The sequence below is a fragment of the Columba livia genome, chromosome 3 (assembly GCF_036013475.1).
Source record: "Columba livia isolate bColLiv1 breed racing homer chromosome 3, bColLiv1.pat.W.v2, whole genome shotgun sequence".
In the NCBI taxonomy this organism is placed as follows: domain Eukaryota; kingdom Metazoa; phylum Chordata; class Aves; order Columbiformes; family Columbidae; genus Columba; species Columba livia.
Window position 1 is genome coordinate 82,851,264 of NC_088604.1, and position 18,539 is coordinate 82,869,802.

The following is an 18,539-nucleotide window of genomic DNA, read 5'->3' on the forward strand; positions in this document are numbered from 1 at the left end:
CATTGCCTAGAGAGTTTCCAAACTGGGGGTGAAGGCCATGTCAAGAACCAACCTCAGATTCTGTAGGATCCTAAAAGCGGAGTGCTCCCTGCCAGCCAGGGCCACGTAGCAGTGATCGGAGTGGCTTGTGAAGGAGCTGCCCCATGGGTCGCCCCAGGAGTGGCTGAGCAGTGCCACATACGGCTGTTCCCTTGGCCTTGGCTTTCCTGATTTGCCAGCCCGTTCCATGCCCACCCATCTCCCCGTGCTGGTGGTGGGCTGCGTAAGGGGACTCTTCTTAGCTGCCTGGGATGGGCTCTCTGAGTGCCCTGCATCTCTGTGCTCCCTGGGGATGAGCAGGGTCCCACACCCTGTGGGGAGGAGGGGAGACTTAGGGAACCATTTTGCTACAACTAAAAAACCCCTCTTTGTTTCTAAACTTGAGGGGAAAAAAGCGTTACTTTTTCCTCATCTTTGAGGTGGACAAATTGAACTGCTGATTGGTTTTGAGCTGTCTCTTGCTACGTGCCTCTCCTTGCTGGCTGTTTTGCTTCTTCCCTCAAGATCGGGAACCAGGATAAGAGAGTGGATCACACTGGGAAGCCTCTAGGGAGGAACCAGCTTAGCACCTGGACTAAATCCACACAGAGAAACAGAGCCAAGGCTTTGAAGAAACTGGGGAAGTCAGAGCGTTTTTGACCTAGTTGAAGGAGGGAGAGGGAAGGGAACTCATTACCCAGATGTACAAAAGAAAACAAAGAGAAAAAGAAGAACAAATCAAAGAAGCAAACCCTAGAAACAATCTACAAATACAACTGAATCAGCAGGCTGTTTACATCACTGCTACAAGTTGTAGGCTGGACAAGACTTTACTTGTTTAAAACTTTAAGTAGGTTCAGTTGTGTCAGGGCATATCTGGTATATAGTGGACACCTTCTCAGTCTTATTGATACTGTGGAGAAATTCTGCCAGCTGCTGAATTGGGGTTTGAGCGTCTCATTGCGCGTATTCCAGGTAATACCTTTTTATGCTTCCCTCATCAGCTTTGGAGTTGCTTCTCCAAAACACTTCTTGTCTGCTAGTGACAGTCCCGTATATTTTCACACCTGAAGGCTTCAACATTTTCCCATTGCGATGCATACCAAGGTGGTATTTGCAGTTCTCTTAGACTCTCCAATGACTGTGGGCAGAAACAGAAGTTGCAGGACTTCCCCAACCAAAATGCGAAAGGGCCAGCATCAGACCTGGGGCTTCAGGAAGGGAACTGGGCTGTTCACCTGTGTGCCTCCACCCATGTTTTCACATAGGTAAGAGCCTGTGAAGTGTTCCGGTTCTTGCCTCTGTTCAGGCAACAAGAATTTGCAATATTTTTTCTTCTTTGTTTCAGTTTATCTTTTTGTTATGCCTCATTTCCTTAATCCAGTTGCGTGGTAACCTGTGAGGGTTGAAAGTGCAAGAGAGTTTTACTCTGCCCTCCTGCTTGCTCTGGCAGCTGCCCCTATCAGGTTGTCATTTTTCACCAGATCTAGACTTGCTGACACTAAAACCAGCACTTGCAAAACTCTCATCAGAGATGATGGGAAGATCCTGGGCCTTTTGTTTTAGGAGGAAGGTGGCTGGAGATGCTGGAGTTCAGCCAAGGCTGGGATGGGAAGCTGTGATTTTTTAAGTCCTGTTATCATTGTGTAAAAGGGGGAGCATAGTCTCGACCATAAGGCACCAGACAGTTTTCATTCTAGATTTTGTGAGAGCTATTGGGTAAGTCGTGTAATCTCTCCCTAGCTGAACTTTCCATCTATAAAGTCAGAGTAATTATAAGGAATAGGAGACAGGGAGTATCTTGCCTACCCGGACGGTCGACTCTTTGTATCGCTAACTCTGATGTTTGCACAGTGTCTGATACTATGATGTTCTGATTGAAATCAGTGCCTGCAGACCTCCCTGTCACTTAATTAAGAAAGTTCTCAGCCTTCAAGTCTTTTGTTCCAGACTGTACATTCAGGTCGCAACTTCTAAACAGGTCAGTCTACGGCAAGTAAGTTTGTTTTTTGTTGAACACAGCTCTGTTTCGTAGTGTCTCATGCCATGATAGGCTTGATTGCACAACTAACTATTGAAACATCTGGTCTTACTGTTAGAGGGGTTTTTTGTGCAGGTCAGTACTAGGCACGGGGACTATGCTGATTTAAAAGCTAAATAAAGATGTAGGTTGAAACAAAGCAGATTCTCCTGTTTAACCCATTTTGAATCCCTGGGGCCACTATTTGGCTTAGTATCATTCTGAAAGCCAAGAAAATGTTATTCATTATGCTCAAAAGATTGATCACAGCATTTATATCCTGAGGCCCAAATCCTGAAGCCCTTATTCAGACACAGCTCCCATTGACTTCAAAGGGAGTTCTGTCTGCAGAAGAGCTTCAGAAATAGCGATGTACTGGCTCACAAGGAACTGTAAAAACCTTTTAGTCTCTAAACGAAGCCTCATCTGTGGAAGATTTAACAGAAATGTACAACCAGCATGCAAGTTGTGTCATTGAAATGACCCAAAACATAAAACTATAGAAGTAGGTAGTTAATTCTTGTCTACAGTAATGCAAGCAAGCAAGCTTCAACGAGAGTCAGCAGGCAGAACTTTTCCATATCGTTCGGAGTACAAAAAGTAAAATTGAGGGATGCTACTGCATGGAGGCTTAAAATTACCCCTTCCTGCCATTATCCTGGAATCACTGCAGCCTTAGAAACATGCATGTTGCTTCTGTGATTTAATATATTAAAACAATTCTTTTTATCCTGGATGCTAACTATTCATTTTAGAAGCCCTTTTAGAATAGGCTTCCCCATTGCAAATACCTGCCTAACTGATAGCATTAAAGGAAACAGCTTGAAATAAGATTCTTCATGTAGAGGAAAGCCTTTGGATATTTGCTGCCAACAGTAGTCTCCTGCCAAGATAACAGCACCCGTGAGTGGAGAACAAGTCCTAAGCTTCGGTTTATGTTATGCAGCCCTGTCTTCCTGTAAACACCAGCCTAGTGATTAAAATAGCCAGAGTGGAGTTCTCAGGTTTTCCAGAGGTGTCTTTTGGAGCTGATAGTACAAGAATTGGAAGCTGAGGTCTTCCGCATGTGCAAGATATCCACGTTTTATGCATTACAGTAGTTTACATTTTACAGTTCAACTTTAAGGACAACTTTGTTGAAATACCTACATGGTGTTTCAAAAAAATGGACCAAATTTCATGATGGCAGCGTGTTACAATTACACCAAAATTTACAAACGGTCTCATGAGTTAGCAAGTTTTAGTAACCCTTTAATAAATGTATTATGTTCCTTCCACCTGCTGTACAGACAACATCAAGATGATAGTTTATTTCGTATATAGTGATGTTGAATTGGGTCCATATTTTTGAAGTACCCTGTATTTGCATGGTGAAGGTGCACTGAATACTGCAGAGACAAAACTAAAATTAAAACTCACCATAGCCAGTTTTCATATGGTGTTAAGTTGTTGCCTTGAGAAGCAATGCCGTTCTCCAGAGCTCACTCAAACACAGAGGTGCATTCAAATTCTGCTCAACTTTGATGGAAAACTGAGAACTTGCCTCTAGTTCTTTGGGCTTCATCAAAGTTGCAGATAATCTGTTAAGCAAAATATTAATAGGATGTTTTGCCATCAACTGTTGAGAGCAGTAGCAGAGAACTTCCTGAAGAACTGTATAACTAGGAGTGGGAAGAGAGCCCTTGATTCAACCCATTACTAGAAAGAAAGAAAGTGAAAAAGGAAGAAGAGCTCCATTGCTGCAGCAGAGCCACAGTTTGTTGACTTTCAGGATATAAGACACGTCTGTTTGCTCAAGATAGCTATTATTCAGTTCACAGAGGCTGGCCTAAGGTTCAGCTGTTTGAATGTCATTTGTCTTCATTGGTAGTTTCCTCAGGTGCCTCCTCATCTGGAGGCACAATGCAGTGCTGCTGTCATTCACCTTTTTATTACAGTAGCCCTACAAAGCTCAAATCGGGAATAGCAGTGCTCTAAAAAACCCCAGCTATCAAATCTGAGAACATCTATGATGAAAAGCAGGGGAAACATAAAATAAAACCAGTTACATACTCTTTTATAGTTATTTTATTGAATTACAGCATTTTACAATTTATATAAACAAGCTATGAGTTTCCTCAGTTCCTCCTTTGCCGAGACAGGTTTCTTTTTGCTATCACACCAAAAGTACATATTCTGAAAGCATCTGTAAAAATACACTGAAAACAGAGGTAAAAGGAACTGCTGAAAGCATGTAAGCATTGGTTTTACACCGATGTGAAGAAAGAGGTTCTTCCTCTTCATTTCCTGTTGGCAATGTGCTGTTGAGCTTTCAAGAAGATGTCCTCTCAGAAATCTTGTGGCTCTGTGGGGTAGAGCTGAGCTGCCATGAAGAAATGGGCATGTGGAAATGTGTCCTTTGGATTTTCTCATATAAACAACTGAACTTTTATTTTTCATCTTCCAAACTATGAAGGGATGCAGTGCCTTTTAGCAGAGTAGTATAATACGAGATGCACTTGTTGGTGAGCTCTCTGCTTTCCTCTTCAAAAATGTACTGCCTCTCCAGCATAACACAGTGGATTAGTTAGGGTAGGGGATCTTTCCCAGGAACCTACTCTTTAAACCAGATAAATGAACACCGGGGACAGCAGCAGACACTGCAGAGCTTAAAAAAACAAAAGTAAGGGGCACTTCTCTTCATTTGGACTTTTCTAATTGCCAAGGGCCTATTCTGTCTGGCAGAGGTGATTTAGCAATAGCCACTGAGAGGCTGAGCTCCAGCAGGCAGAGAGGAATAATGTTACCTCTTCTTTTGGATGGGATGACAGAATTTTAACAAGGGATTCCCACAAGCCCCATGAACTTTCTCTGTAGCATCCTTATTTCAGAACCTGACCACTTAGTGTTGCGGGGAAAAGACCATTTAAGTGTTCTGAGAGTGGTTTATACTCACAGACATTAGTCCCTAATTGTGGAAGAACATAGCCACTTCGTAAGCTGTGCTGGCTGGCCTTTGACAGCCAGAAACCATTGTTCCCATATGAGACAATGTCAGCTGGAAGCATACAGTGATAACATGAAGAGAAAAACTGCTGTTTTCTGTGGGTAACACGGAAGTTGAATATTATTACTCTCTCCCTGCCCATTCTCCCTGGTAAAGCAAAGGCCTTACAGGGATACAGTCACAAAGGGAAATGATAAATTACAAACTGCAGACATCTGGGACAAATATAGAATTAGAAAAAATGACCTACATGTTGAACCCATACAATTTTTACATGCAAAATTCACACCCAAGATAGCTAATGTCAATCACGCTCTGCAATATTTTATGCTTGCAAAAAGGTGAGCTAAGGAAAAACATTTAAATTCAGAGAACAAATTCTTCATACACAAATCAAGATGGGAAGTAAAGTCCAATTCAGTGACCAGGACTTGCTGAATAGGGTCCCTACAAAATGGGAAGAACCAACACCTGCATTCACAGACTGAGACACACAGTGAAACAGTGGCTGCCTGGGCTAATATGAAAACTTCAAGAGATAAATAACCATGGAAACCTCAGCAAAAGGAATGCATCCTCAAGGAAATTCAGAAGAGGAAGAAATGATAACTGGAGAACCCTTGAGAGGCAAAAGTACATGTATTCCCCTCTCCAGAGATGCTTGTGGTACAAACAGTTTTTATTTTAAACAAAATATGTTCTCACTGGCATCTATAAGACACTATTTGGTGCAACGGTTTTATAATATCTCTTTTATAGAGTTGTCATATTTCTGCATTTGTGAAGGCCTTGGTTTTAGAAGCTTATGGTCAAACACTCTCTGTTTTCATTTATAAAAGAAATAGGAAATAATCTTTCTTCCTCACTTCTGGCAATAGCTTCAAAAATAATAAAAACAATCTGAAAATAAGTAGCTCTGGAAGACTATGGCAGGCCTTTCTAACTTTTATTTGATGTGTATGGTACTGTCCTTTGTTGGAAGCCAAATTCTGATTAATGCTGTTAAAATATGGTTCTTATTTCTATAATCACTGAGGTCTATGAGGTACACCATCAGCAACTACAGGTAAATAGTGGTGGAAAAAAGACAAGAGCTTTCTCACATAAACACAGAAAGCTTGCCTGGCCTTTCAAACAGCTGGCTAAGAACCAGATCTATAGATCAGCTAATGAATGTATCTCAAGAAGCAAGAGAAGAAACAATGCATTCATTGCTGCTAAAATTTAACTTTGTAACTTACCTTTCAGCCATGAAAATTCATAACGAGGATAATAAAAAGGGCAACAGAGGAACATTCTTCCCCTTTCTGTATTGAAATTACCTGCTGTTTGTCCAGCACTCATGTGTACCCAGCCGAGACCAGCAAGTTCACTTTTCTTTTGTTATGCTCTAAACTAGATACAAACTGTGAGGTAAAACTCCTGCACTAAACTTCTGTTCTGCTGATGAAATCTTTAAGCCTTGCAGTATTTGTTTAAGAACAACAGATAAGATTCTGTTTGCAGGGCATTTTTCAGATAGTAGGTGGATTAAATAAATTTGTTCAGAAGTGGCCGTCGTCAGTCCCTGCTGATGAATGAGCGTTCCTCTGAACAGTGGCATTTACAGACCGTCGCTGTGCCCCACCTGGGGAGAAAGCCTTGCTCTGTCCCCCTTGCAGCCACACTACAGCTGCCCCAGCAGATTCCTGTCAGTGAAAGCAGCCCCCAGCTTTCGGACTTCTGCTTCACTGGCAATGGAAACAGGAACTATATCAAAATATTGACGTTAATAACAGGCCAGGCTGCAGAAAGTCACACTCCTCTCACTCAGGATTGTAAAGATAAACTCTCCACATTCATTAGTACCTTCATGTTACCAATAACATCATTAATCTACTACAACACTCCATCAGGGACCAGCTTTACTGTCCATTAAGTGTCCAGCTCACAGAGACTGTACAGAGTTTGTCATCATCCTTGACCCTCATACTGAGGGTATGTACCTCATACAGATGTACAGAGGTACCTCTAGAGATGCTAGGAAGTGGTCTTGAAATTCCCATCTGTCTTTGTCAGAGAGGCTGACAATTAGCATGATTATATTCAGCAAGCTCTCTATCTTCTGTGTTCCCATCACAGACTCTATTTTCATATAAATCTGAAGTCAATTGGTTATGTCCCCATATAGTGGCCTACTCAGCAATCATGCTGAGAAGAAATTGGTCTTTGAAACTTATCTTTGAAAACTCTGTATAACTGAGGTACATGTACAGAATATGATTTGTACAAGTAAGTACTTTCTGGCCCATTGATACCTGTACTGTTAAATTCAGAATTAAGCTGTTGTTGAAAGGACCTGTGTATTACAGAATAGAGGAAGAGTACCTCTACCATTTGGGTTGTTGTACTTGCCAACATGAACATGCACAAGTGCAAATTATGGGAACCACAAGGTATTTAGCTTGGAGCCTTATCTAATGGATCATTGTAAAGTCTGTGTCTTGCTAGAGCAGTTTACTGGAGACAAAAGCTGTACCAGAGCCAAACTAAGGGACTATGGTTAACCTACCCAATGTCATGGTTTTGTGTAGAGCTCTGTCTCTCATTGCTCTAAAAACTGCAACCCTTAGTAGTTCTTTTGAGTTCTCTTTCTCTATCTTGATTCCTGGAATGTGCCAGACACGTGCCGTTAGGGAACCAACAGTGCCAAACTGCTCCCTTGTCTTCTGCCTGTCCTCACACTGCTGCATCCAAAGGACATCATTATTTCTTACACTGAAAGTTCAGTGGCAAGCTGTGCCTTCTTCAGCACAGCTGAAGCTTGGATGGGTTAAAATTTCATATGCAAGAGCATACTTTGCCTGCCATCTTCCTCTTCCTGGAGAGAATGCCTTATTCTGCAGGGGTTCTGGTGGCGTCAACAGCATATTTTGGATGCCTGCTAATTACAGAAATCTGTAAATCCTCTATACACTGCTACATTCACAGATTAGAAATTGTTTCAGTTTTTGTAGAACAGTCCTCTTCAATTACTCCTTGATTGGGGCCCCATGCTCCACTTTCCTGCATGGTCTGTGCTTGCCAATCTAGTTCATGGGTCAAAGGAAGTTATTTCCTTGTAAGCAGAGTTCATTAAGACAGATTCTGCATATTTATTCCCCTTACTGACATCTTCAAGACCCTAAAAGGAAGTTGGGCCTGAGAAAGAAGAAAGGTAGCCTGGGCCCTTTCTTCTAACAGATGAGATGTCAAAGTGCACAAGTAAACAAGTCTCATTAAGATGCCACATCCTGGTGCCAACCACCTGGCAGGTGTTGTGAATAAGAAAATGCAGACCCTGTTCAAAAGTAAGGAACTCCTTGGAACTCCTTACCTGCTTGAAGAAGGCATGCAGAAGAATTTCAGGATTAGTCTTGTGCTCTGTGAAAAAAAAAAGAAGTCTTTGTGATATATGCAAGTTATCCTTATTTATGAAGAAAAGAACTGTAAGGTTCTTGAGTTACAAGGATTGCTGTTGCCAGTATCCCATGTGGCTAAAGCTTGGAGAACAATCTTGAATATACAGGATGTTGAGTTTAGTTAACTAACCTCATTTTTGTAATCCATTACAAAACACCTCCTTGGCCTCCTTGGTCAAAGGGATGTGAATTGACCATTATTCAAGACTAGTCTACAGAACCATGACTGGCAATACCTATAATTAAGAGACAGGTAAAATAACTAAGTATCTATAATGATTTCTTGTTTCACTTCTTAAAGTTTTAGTATCTCCTTAGTAAGTCTGAATACAACTCTAATGCCTGATTAACCCCAGTTTCATCTTGTTAGAATGCTATAAGCAAGAAGAGCAACAGGTGTCCAGGCAAGTAGGCAGCCTTTATAGTAACCAGTTCATCTTAAGGAGGAGACATGTGCTTTTCTTTCAACACAGGAAATGGTAAACAGAGATGCACAAAGAAACACGCACAGCCACCCTTTGCCAGACTCCTGAATGTTGTCAGGACCTTCCTCTGAAGAAGCCTATAAGCTTGCAGCCTTCACTCTATTGTAATTATTTGTGCATTGCTATTGAGACTGCCATATGGCCCTAGCTGCCCATTCTTTTCCAGATTGATTTGAATTGTATGTAGCAATTTTTTCTTCCTGGTTTGTCAGAGTCTTATTCAACAATGCCTTTTCAATGCACATGGATCCCCCACTGACCAGTTAGCATCTGAGCAGCTTCCTATAACACTTCCTTAAAAGATTACAACCTTCCTTTGGAAGTCTAAGAAAGTTTGTTCCAGCTAAGCATGTGAAAGAATGTGAACAACTGGACAAACCTGACATACCCAGAAAGAAAAGGTAAGTCAGTCATCTGTATTTGTCAGCCAAAGATGTTTGCTTTCCAGGTAATGCTGAGAACCACCTTCCTGAGACATCAACCTTTGCAAGCGGAAATGGGGTGGCTGTCCAACAGAATATACTGTATCTCCATACAGGTTTTCAGGATGCAGCTTCACAGCTGTGTGCCATGTGATAGGACCATTTCAACTTCAGAAATGTTGGCAATAATCTTTTTGGTTTAGCAACAAAAATGTCTTCTCTGTGATAAAAGCATCAGCCTGAAGCCCAAATAAGATGAAGATTCTCTGAATGATACCAACTTATATACATTCCTCTCTCAAGGGTGATCCTTACATCAACTCTCATCACCACCCTAGGCAGAGTGCACCTTTTCCTAGGAAAAAAGGTCAGAATCACTACATTCTTCCTTTTCTGTTTTAAGCAGGCCTAACATGCTACAGAAACACTCAGTTTCTCTTGAGATCTTCCATTCACTGCCACTGGTTTGTTTATTTATTTGTATGTAAACAACCTTAAAAGAATATGCCTCCCAGGCTTGCAGTGTCTCCTCCACCTAGCAAAGACACTAAGGTGTCTTGGCCCCCACTGCCAACAAGAACACAGATCAATACAAAACCACCTGAGCCCTTGGGATCCAAAAGGCATCCTCTCCTCAGGCTCCTGTCCAGCCCTGCTCTGTGCCTGGCAGTGAATACTGAAGTCCAGGCTGCTCCCAGCAGTGCAAGATGGTGTCCCTGCACATTCACAAACACGGAAATTCGCCACCTCTAGAGCACAGATTCCAGCTCTTTTGGACCGAAGGCCTGTTTCAGTTTGCAGTCTCAGTAGAGCAATAACTGTGTGAACATACTGACACTCAAGACTTCTTAGTAAACATTATTAACAAGCGCCCTCACCCAGCAATGTTCATCCGAGAATATTGGTCTGGACTTTCAGATGGGAGCAGCCTCAGCTGTCACTGCAGCACATGGCATTTTCATACTGAATACCTGACTGCTGTCCAAAACTCTTTGGTCGCAGAATGGCAGTGTGGCTCTCCTGCAGCATCACCAGGCTCTCACGCTGCCTGTGTTAGGAGATTTGGACCAAATTAATTACTCTAAATCGATATAATTGCATCATTGCAGATCAGACAATGAATACAATGGTGAGGCTAACACTGGTTAAAATGCTCGATAAAGCCAATCACATGGATGAACGTTTATTTAATACGGACAAGGCTGAACAACCAAATTAAAATTTAGATGATTACAAGTACTCTGAAGCCCTGTCTATGCATAGAGACATACTGATGGGTCTGAAGAGACGGAAAGCTCTGGGAAAGAGCGAGGAGCAGCAGGGGCACACTAAGTGCTCAGCTCCTCCTCCACCAGCACAGTTGTTTGCAGAATATTCTTCTTCCTACAGTGTAGTTACAGCTGCTACATTAAATTGGCTTTGTCAAACTGATGCAGCTTTATGTCTGAACATTGCTACCAGCTTAAAACTGGCTCTATGCAGTTCAGATTGCATCTGCTCACACGGGTACAAGCTAAATAAGTGTAACCAGGAAAATCAAAACAACTATCCAAGAAGGTCATGCTGATTTCCATTTATGTTTGATTGGTAAAACTTTCATAAGCAGACAAGCCCTCTCTAAAGAAGAACTCATTTCTGCTGAACTGGGTGACATGGGATAATGCATTCCACTCTGGCAACGCTTTTCAGCAGCAGGAAGAAATGCCCGTCAGTTGCTGCCAGCCCTCCTCTGTAACTGTGTTTGTCTTGCTAGCTGGCAAGGTATGGGATTGTTTTCCTTCTGTTATGGTGTTTGACAGAACAGTTATGGTTCGGAAAAGACCCACATCAGTAAGGCAGCGGGTGGGGACATGCTGCTGAGCACAGCTGCCTCTTGCTTGTGTTGCTTCCAGGGACAAGAGCGCAGCTTGAGGGGACAGAGACTTTCCTAAAGCTGGGAGTATGCCTGCGCTGAAACCATGCAGCAATGCTTTACCCAAGCCTGCCTGTGCACACAGACAGGCTTTTGGAGTCATCTCCCCCACACTGACTTCTGTGCTCAGTGACAAGACTGCTCATTTGTTTAAACCTTGAAAGAAGCCCCCATGCACAGCAAACCATGGTCATGCAGAGCACCAGACTCATGGTGTCCCTCTGAGGAACAGGAATGCCTTACTCATCCCCTGCTCTGAGCACACCAGAGCTGTGCTGCCAAGTCTGAATGTCCCTTGCCAGATACAAAAACTGGAGTTAGTGGGGTCCAGTCATGAATCCTCCCAAACACCCAATGGGTTATTCATGCAGTCAGAGCAGGAGAGCATGAATAATCTGGAAGGAAACTCATTGTGCAAGACAGAGAAGGGCAAAGAGAGCAGGTCTATATGTTTTTTGGCCACTGACCCGGGACCACAGGAGATGCCAGGTCCAGCCATGCTTCTGCCTCCCTAGCTGCCAGTGAGCTGATGAAGAGAGGGATACAGGGACCAAACTGTGACTTTCAAGGCAATGACAAACTAGAGGCAGGTATCAAAGAAGTATGATGGAAACAGCAGGCACATAGCCAGTCATCAGTCCTCTGCAGGTGCTTTATAAAGAATATAATCAGCATGGATTGGTGTACAGCAAAGAGAAAAATGGACCATTAAAATTTTTGGAAATCTGGATGCTGTAGGGTTCACTTTTAACCCTAAACTTGGTGATAAAAGAAATGTATGAAAAGTTTGAAAAGGAGTTGAAAAACAGTTTCAGATGAAAGAGATGCTCACAGATGTGGAGTGCCTACCGTTACAAAAATCTCAGGAACACACTGATGTGAGGCCTCTGACGTAGCTTATCATGACTGTAATTCTCTGTTGAGTACCGAGTTGAATTAGTTCACCTCAGGTGAGCTGAGAGGCAGAACAGAAATGCCTGCTGCTTTTTACATAGTGCCCTATTTAAGGCATTTACACATTCAAGACTGTGATAGACTAGTGCCTGTGATGCCAGCTCTGCTGTTAATCTGTACTGCTATAAATTACTCCTGCAACAACAAGGCATGCACCATAAAAATGTGATGGTGTAAATGCTTCACTACTTGTTTCTCCAGGCTGCCTGTGCACTTTGCTCTGTTACCTCTGCTTACCCTCTTCCATGCCATCTGCACTGCTTGCCTGTGTCCCCAGCTCCTAGGGTGAAGCAGGCACGTACACTGCACTGTCTGTGTGTTTGCTCCCCTCCAGCAGCCACTGTGCCCCTTCTCTAACTTTGGCACGTGCTGGCCTATATTCCTCCTGTTAAGACCAATATTTTTTAATACCATTCATATGATCTTCTTCCCTCTTCTATCTAAAGATTACTGAGAACAGTTATTTTGGAAGATGCGTTTTTGTCAGCCCCTGAGGCAGTTAAGAAAGTCTTTTGAGGATGTTTAAAGGGAATCCTTTGCCCTCTAATATCTCCAGCCGGTGTCCCTGCACTCAGGGACGATCACTAGCAGTGTGCCAGAGCCAGGTTCTAGCAGCTCAGGCTGCCCTGGGCCCCGTCAGCATGGCCCTGCTGACTGAGGCAGCATGCAGTCGCTTTCACTGGGGGCATCTGTCACAACCCCACAGGTGCTAGAGCATTACCCTGGATGTGGCTCCACCAAGCCCAGCACAGCAAGGAGCTGATGGCTTTTCCACATGTCCACAGAGGCAAGCAGGGTTCCTAGATAAGAAGCAGCTTGCATCTTTCTCCTGCAGAGCCTGTGACTGTTGTTACTCCAGTATTTTCTTGCTCTGTTGCTATTCTGTGCCAGATCTGCATCGCCAAGGCTCGGCACTTTGGGATTCACAGGTACTCCCACTTTGTTTCATTTTTCAGGCTTGCCTTTAGTTCTGGAGTTGCAATGAATGCTTATTGTGCCTGAGTAACAGAAAATGGGATTCTGTCAAATTTCAGCATTTGAATTTATGAACGTAACTGAAATTGGCTTCAGACTTGTCATTGCAATGCATCCCACTGCATAAAATGACTGTAAACTTCTCCATGCAGCCCTGCTCTGTGAGTATGTGCATGACACCACATCCTGTATTACTTATGAAACACATATCAATATTATACTAATAAGTAGGCATTGATTTTTATTGAAAACATAAAGATTTATGAAAGTAGGCAGTGCTGTGTGGCAGAAACTATGAAAGCAGTTTCTAGAAAATCTATGAAATATTTTCCATTTGAGATACAGAAAAATTTTCCATTAAAAATAAATTCAAATAGACAGCCCTTTGTGGAAATATATCACTTTACAGTATCAGGCAAGGGTGGGATTTAAAGGCAATTGGTTTGCAACAGAATGAGACTGCTTGTACAAATTTGAGCACAAGTGGCTTCCTTCTGTATTATGGAAAGATTCAAGGAGGCTCTCAGTGAAGCAAGGAAAGTACAGGCTAAACACCTGGGCAATGGCCCTGAGGCAAAAGGGCTACACTAAGCAACCAGGGAGACATACCTGTGTCAGGCTGATGGTAAAACTCTGCTGTCGCTCGGAGCAGGAAAAAGTATATTTAAACTGTCCTGATGCAGATCTGCTGGTAACACCAAGAAATAAAGCTGTAATGAAGACACTTAGAGAGTCACCTGTTCACGGTACAGCACCCAGAACAAGGGACTGTGTCAGTATGTGAGAAGTACACATCTTCCAGTGTCAGACTTTTTTTATGCTGACACACAAGTCTTGCAACTGATTTATGAACTGTGCTACAGCAAATACCTCAGCAGCCAGCTCATACAGAAGAAATGCCCCATCTTAATTCTCCGTGATATCACACTTAACAATTGTCAAGAGCAAGTAGAAAAACACGCTCCAGAAGCAAAGTATATCACAGATATTGCAAAAGGAGCATTACCTATGAGATCAGAAGTACAAACACAGTCTATATAGCTGATTTCCTCCAGTACTGCACAAACTCCTAAATCCTGTGGAATACTTGGTCTGTAGATATGTGTGTTCTGCTGATGTGTGTGCTATACAAAAGGAAAAGGCACTTAATGTGCTCTTAACGGATTTTTTTTCTGAAATGACCCTATGCTTTGGCAAGGAGATGAGAACAAGAACTGGAAAAGTTTTAGAGAAGAAATATATCAAACAGGAAAAGTTCTGGTGATATTACTTGTGACTCTTAGTAATTAGCTGTTTCTAACTTTACAATTAATTCTTTGTCACTATTACTACAAATGCCTTCAGTTTCCTCCCTGTCCCCCAATGGACTCCAGCTCATTAATATGCAGCTTTAAGCAAGTATTGGAGCTGTCATGCATTTCAAATCTCCCCAAGGAAGCTTTTTAAAACTGTAAGACCAGATACTGAGACTTATTAGCACCAAACTTGGAAACAAAGCTTCTGTGAAGGCATTGATGACTCTTCAAGTTACAGTTGCTGTCACCTTTTTTATCCTGAGATTTATTATAAATGTGAATACCTCAAAGGATTTATTTGACGCAATCAACATTTCCAGCTCTCATAAACTGCTGTTTATTGATAGAACTGGGCCTGTGCCAGCATCTCAGATTTGAGTGGTGAGGCTCAACTTCTAGGTCAGATTTAATAGCACCCACACTGAGATATACCCAGAAGAAATCCACTGAAAGCGTCAGAGTGACAGTACACCATCACAAATGCACTGTAATGTGATAGAGAAACTGGAAGTTGGTATACTAGCTAAAAGACAGGTCATAACAGTCTATACATAGAAGTGCAATATGTAGATTGAGATCAAAGTCCATCCCCAATGCTCTGAGACCAGCTTTTGCTCGAACGTCTCATACTTATGCCTGCATTCAAGCCTTTGGCTCCTGTCCACTTACTTATAAATGCCTGAATAGCCCATTTCTTCAGCTGTGCCTGGAATTAAGAACAATTAGTCTAAGACTAAAGTTAAAGCAGATTCCCATGACTACCACTTATGATGACAGAAGAAATACGTAAACTTGAAACTGAGAGGTAGTTGTGGAGCTGCCTGTCATTGGCATGTTGGTGAGTCTACTAGCTGTCTTTCCTTAGTGACACGTGAGGTAGGAGGGGTGGTAAGAGGAAACCGTTTCAATTTCCACACAAGGGATCCCAAAGAGATGGAGAAAGCTGTACCTCAGTCCTGAGAAGAGTCAGTACCTCAGTCTCTGAGAAGAGAGGAAGGTGTTAACCCAGTGAAAAGGTTCTTAGGCAGAGCTTCTTGCTAGAGCAATACTGTAATGTCTTCTGCTTTGACCAGCACAAAATAAGAAGAACTGGAAAGATTTTAGCAGCATAATACCTCCAACTGGAGAATTCGGAATATCGCAGTTTCCAAAAATTCTCACAATTCAATAAAGCTTCCTTGAATGCCACCAAATGTCAGTAAATACCGACACTGGTCTGAAGGGAGAGCTGATCCAACAGCAACAGAGTCATCACCCAGGCTTGGCCAATAAAGTCATGCAAGACCACAAAGTTGCAAGAGGATCTCTCTCAATGCCACCTTCTTAAGAGTTCCACAAACGTGAGCTGCGAGAAAATGGAAATTTGCTACTGAGACTCTTCAGGCTCAAATGACAATTCTACAATGTCCTAATTTCCTGACTAGGGGTAGTGTTCCTCCTCACCACCCGTGACCCTGCTTCTCCACATCAGACCGAACTCAGCCATCAGCTAAGGACTGGGAAAGCTGTGGATATCCTCCTCAAGACCCTGCCATGTGGATGGGATCTGTTTGTTGCCACTGGGCCACTCCATCTGCCCCACCGCCGTTTCCCCTGTGACCACCTGCCCCCCCTGGCCACCCTGCTGGCGGGCACCCAGGCTGGCAGTGACTCCCAGAGCTCTGGCTGCGAACTCAGCTCATCCGGGCTGCTGCTGCAGGCCTCGCCTGGCCGGGCAGCAGGCAGGAGCAAAAGATGAGCTGGCAGGTGGGCAGGAGCTGGCAGAGGGCAGGCACCCCCACAGGCCGGCTCTCACACCGGGAGGACCTGACCCCCAGGTGCAGTGAGGCAGAGGAACCGCGTTACCTTGCCCTGCCAGGGAGGCAACGCCTCCTATCCTAAAAGGCCCGGGAGGAGTCCAGCCCTGGATAAAGCCCCGCTGTGCCAGCACTTTGCAGCCGTGCCCGGAGGACCCCGATCCCCGCCTCGGGGGTGGCAGGGGTTTCTCTGAAGGAGACAGCGCCGCTCGCCGTCGGGCCCTGGCACCCCCTCACGGATCCCGTGACCCGGCAGACCAGAGCGTGGCCGGGGCAGCGGTGGCCGCCTCCTTCCACCCGTCCCTCCTGCGCGCCGCCGAGGGCCGCCGGGCACCACCCAACCGCCCCGCCGCAGCCGCCGCGCGCTGCCGGCAGAGAGCGCCCGCCACCCGCGAACGCCGCGGCCGCGCCCACCGCCGCCGCTCAGAGCCGGCGGCGCCGCTGGGCTGCGGTCTCAGGGGCTCACCCGCCTCCCGCCCGGGAGGCTGGTATAAAGCGACGGTTTAACGGCCAGCCGGGTCGCTCGCCCCACGGCGAGCAGCAGCTGCAGCACGGCGGGGGCTCTGGGGACTCGGCGGGCGGCACCCTCCCCGAGCCTGCCGCTGGAGCTGGGGAGCAGCGCGGTCAGTCTCATCCCGCTTCGCCTCCCGCGGGCCGGGTCCTTCCCTCCGCGCTCCCCATGCCAGGCTGCGGGGAACCACACCGCCTTTAGCAACGTTTTGTTCTCCTTGTTCTACCAGCCTGCTGCAAAGTGCTGCCTCGTTGACCTTGCCTGAGCCGTCAGGGGCCGGAGGACCTGCGGAGAGAGCGAAGCTGGGGTGCTGGCAGAGCTCGGCCTCCCGGTCCCGACTGCGCTCTGGTCCGCGGTCTGGAAGCCGCCAGCACGCTCGGCAGGATGCTGCCCCTGGCCCACAGGACAGCCATCGTCTCCCGAGGTGGACATGCCGTTATGCACAGGATGGTGGTTGTTGACAGAGCAGATGTGGTGAGGCAGGCATAGCTAGCAGCTTGGTAATTAAAAGTCTGCTGAAAAACGAAGTAAATCTGCCAGTTCGCCACCAGAATTGCTGAGCCCAGAAATAAGGAGTTACACACCGTGGTGTAAGTGGCACGTGGCTGCCTGCAGTTGGTGTCTGGGGGCCTGTGGAGTATACTGCTCTGTCCTGCTGTATACTTGCAGCCTTTTCCTGCATTACCTTGTCATCCCTATCACATCTGTCTACAGAACAAAACACGGGATCTCTGCATGCAGATTTATGTGAAACCCATTCACATGCAGTAGGAGCTGGGGTACATTCCTTTGTTTGCCCATTTGGTCAGCTTTTTGGAGGCACCTGTGTAAATGCACAAGGCACTGCTGATGCAGCCTGGCTACCTTGGGTGGCATTGCTTGTGTCAGCTTTAGATTAAAGCTTTCTCATCCAGATCAGGAATGGCTGCTCTGCTCTTATGGTGATAACCTAGTCAAGTTAAAACCCAGCAGAGCAGTGATAACCTAGTCAAGTTAAAACACAGCAGAGCATCTTACACACCTTTACTACTGGTAGAGTATCTGTCAAAACAGAATGCACTGGGAGATTTCTTGCTCAGTGATGCAGTGGGCTGGTTTTGTTTCTTCATGGCTGTTACAGCCCAGGTACATTAGGGATGCTGGAAGGATGCATTTATATGGAAGTAACAATAGGAGGGTGGAAAGGTGGATGCAAGTCCCTTGTGTGTTCTGCCCTCTCAATTGCATCAACCCATTCGTGTTATGACCTTATTGCGGGATCTGGCATTTAGCTCTTTATTGCATCAATTTCTGAGAAAATCAGCAACTTGTTTTGAGGGGGAAGATTTATTATAGATTATTGTTCTATCTGCAGGGTTTGCAATAAAAAGGGATGTGTAACCAGCTACACATAACCTCCAAAAAGAAATAATAATTAGAAGAGAAAGATTAATAGGGACACAAGCCTGTAGAATTTCACTGTTAAGAGATCAATTTATTATGCCCTTGACTGTAAGTTAAATTAATACACATAAAATTACAGCACAGAAAAAAGATACCAGTGACTGTCATAAATACAGCTTGCTTTTCTTTCCTAGTTATTTAGGGAGTATTGGGAACACTTGTGAAATCATGTTCATTAAGGCCCTGAATAGAGGCAACTAACCAATAACTGCGGTGAAAGCAACAAGATTCCCCCCCGCCCTTTTCAAGAAGAGGGGGGAAATCACAGACGTCAGTCAAGAA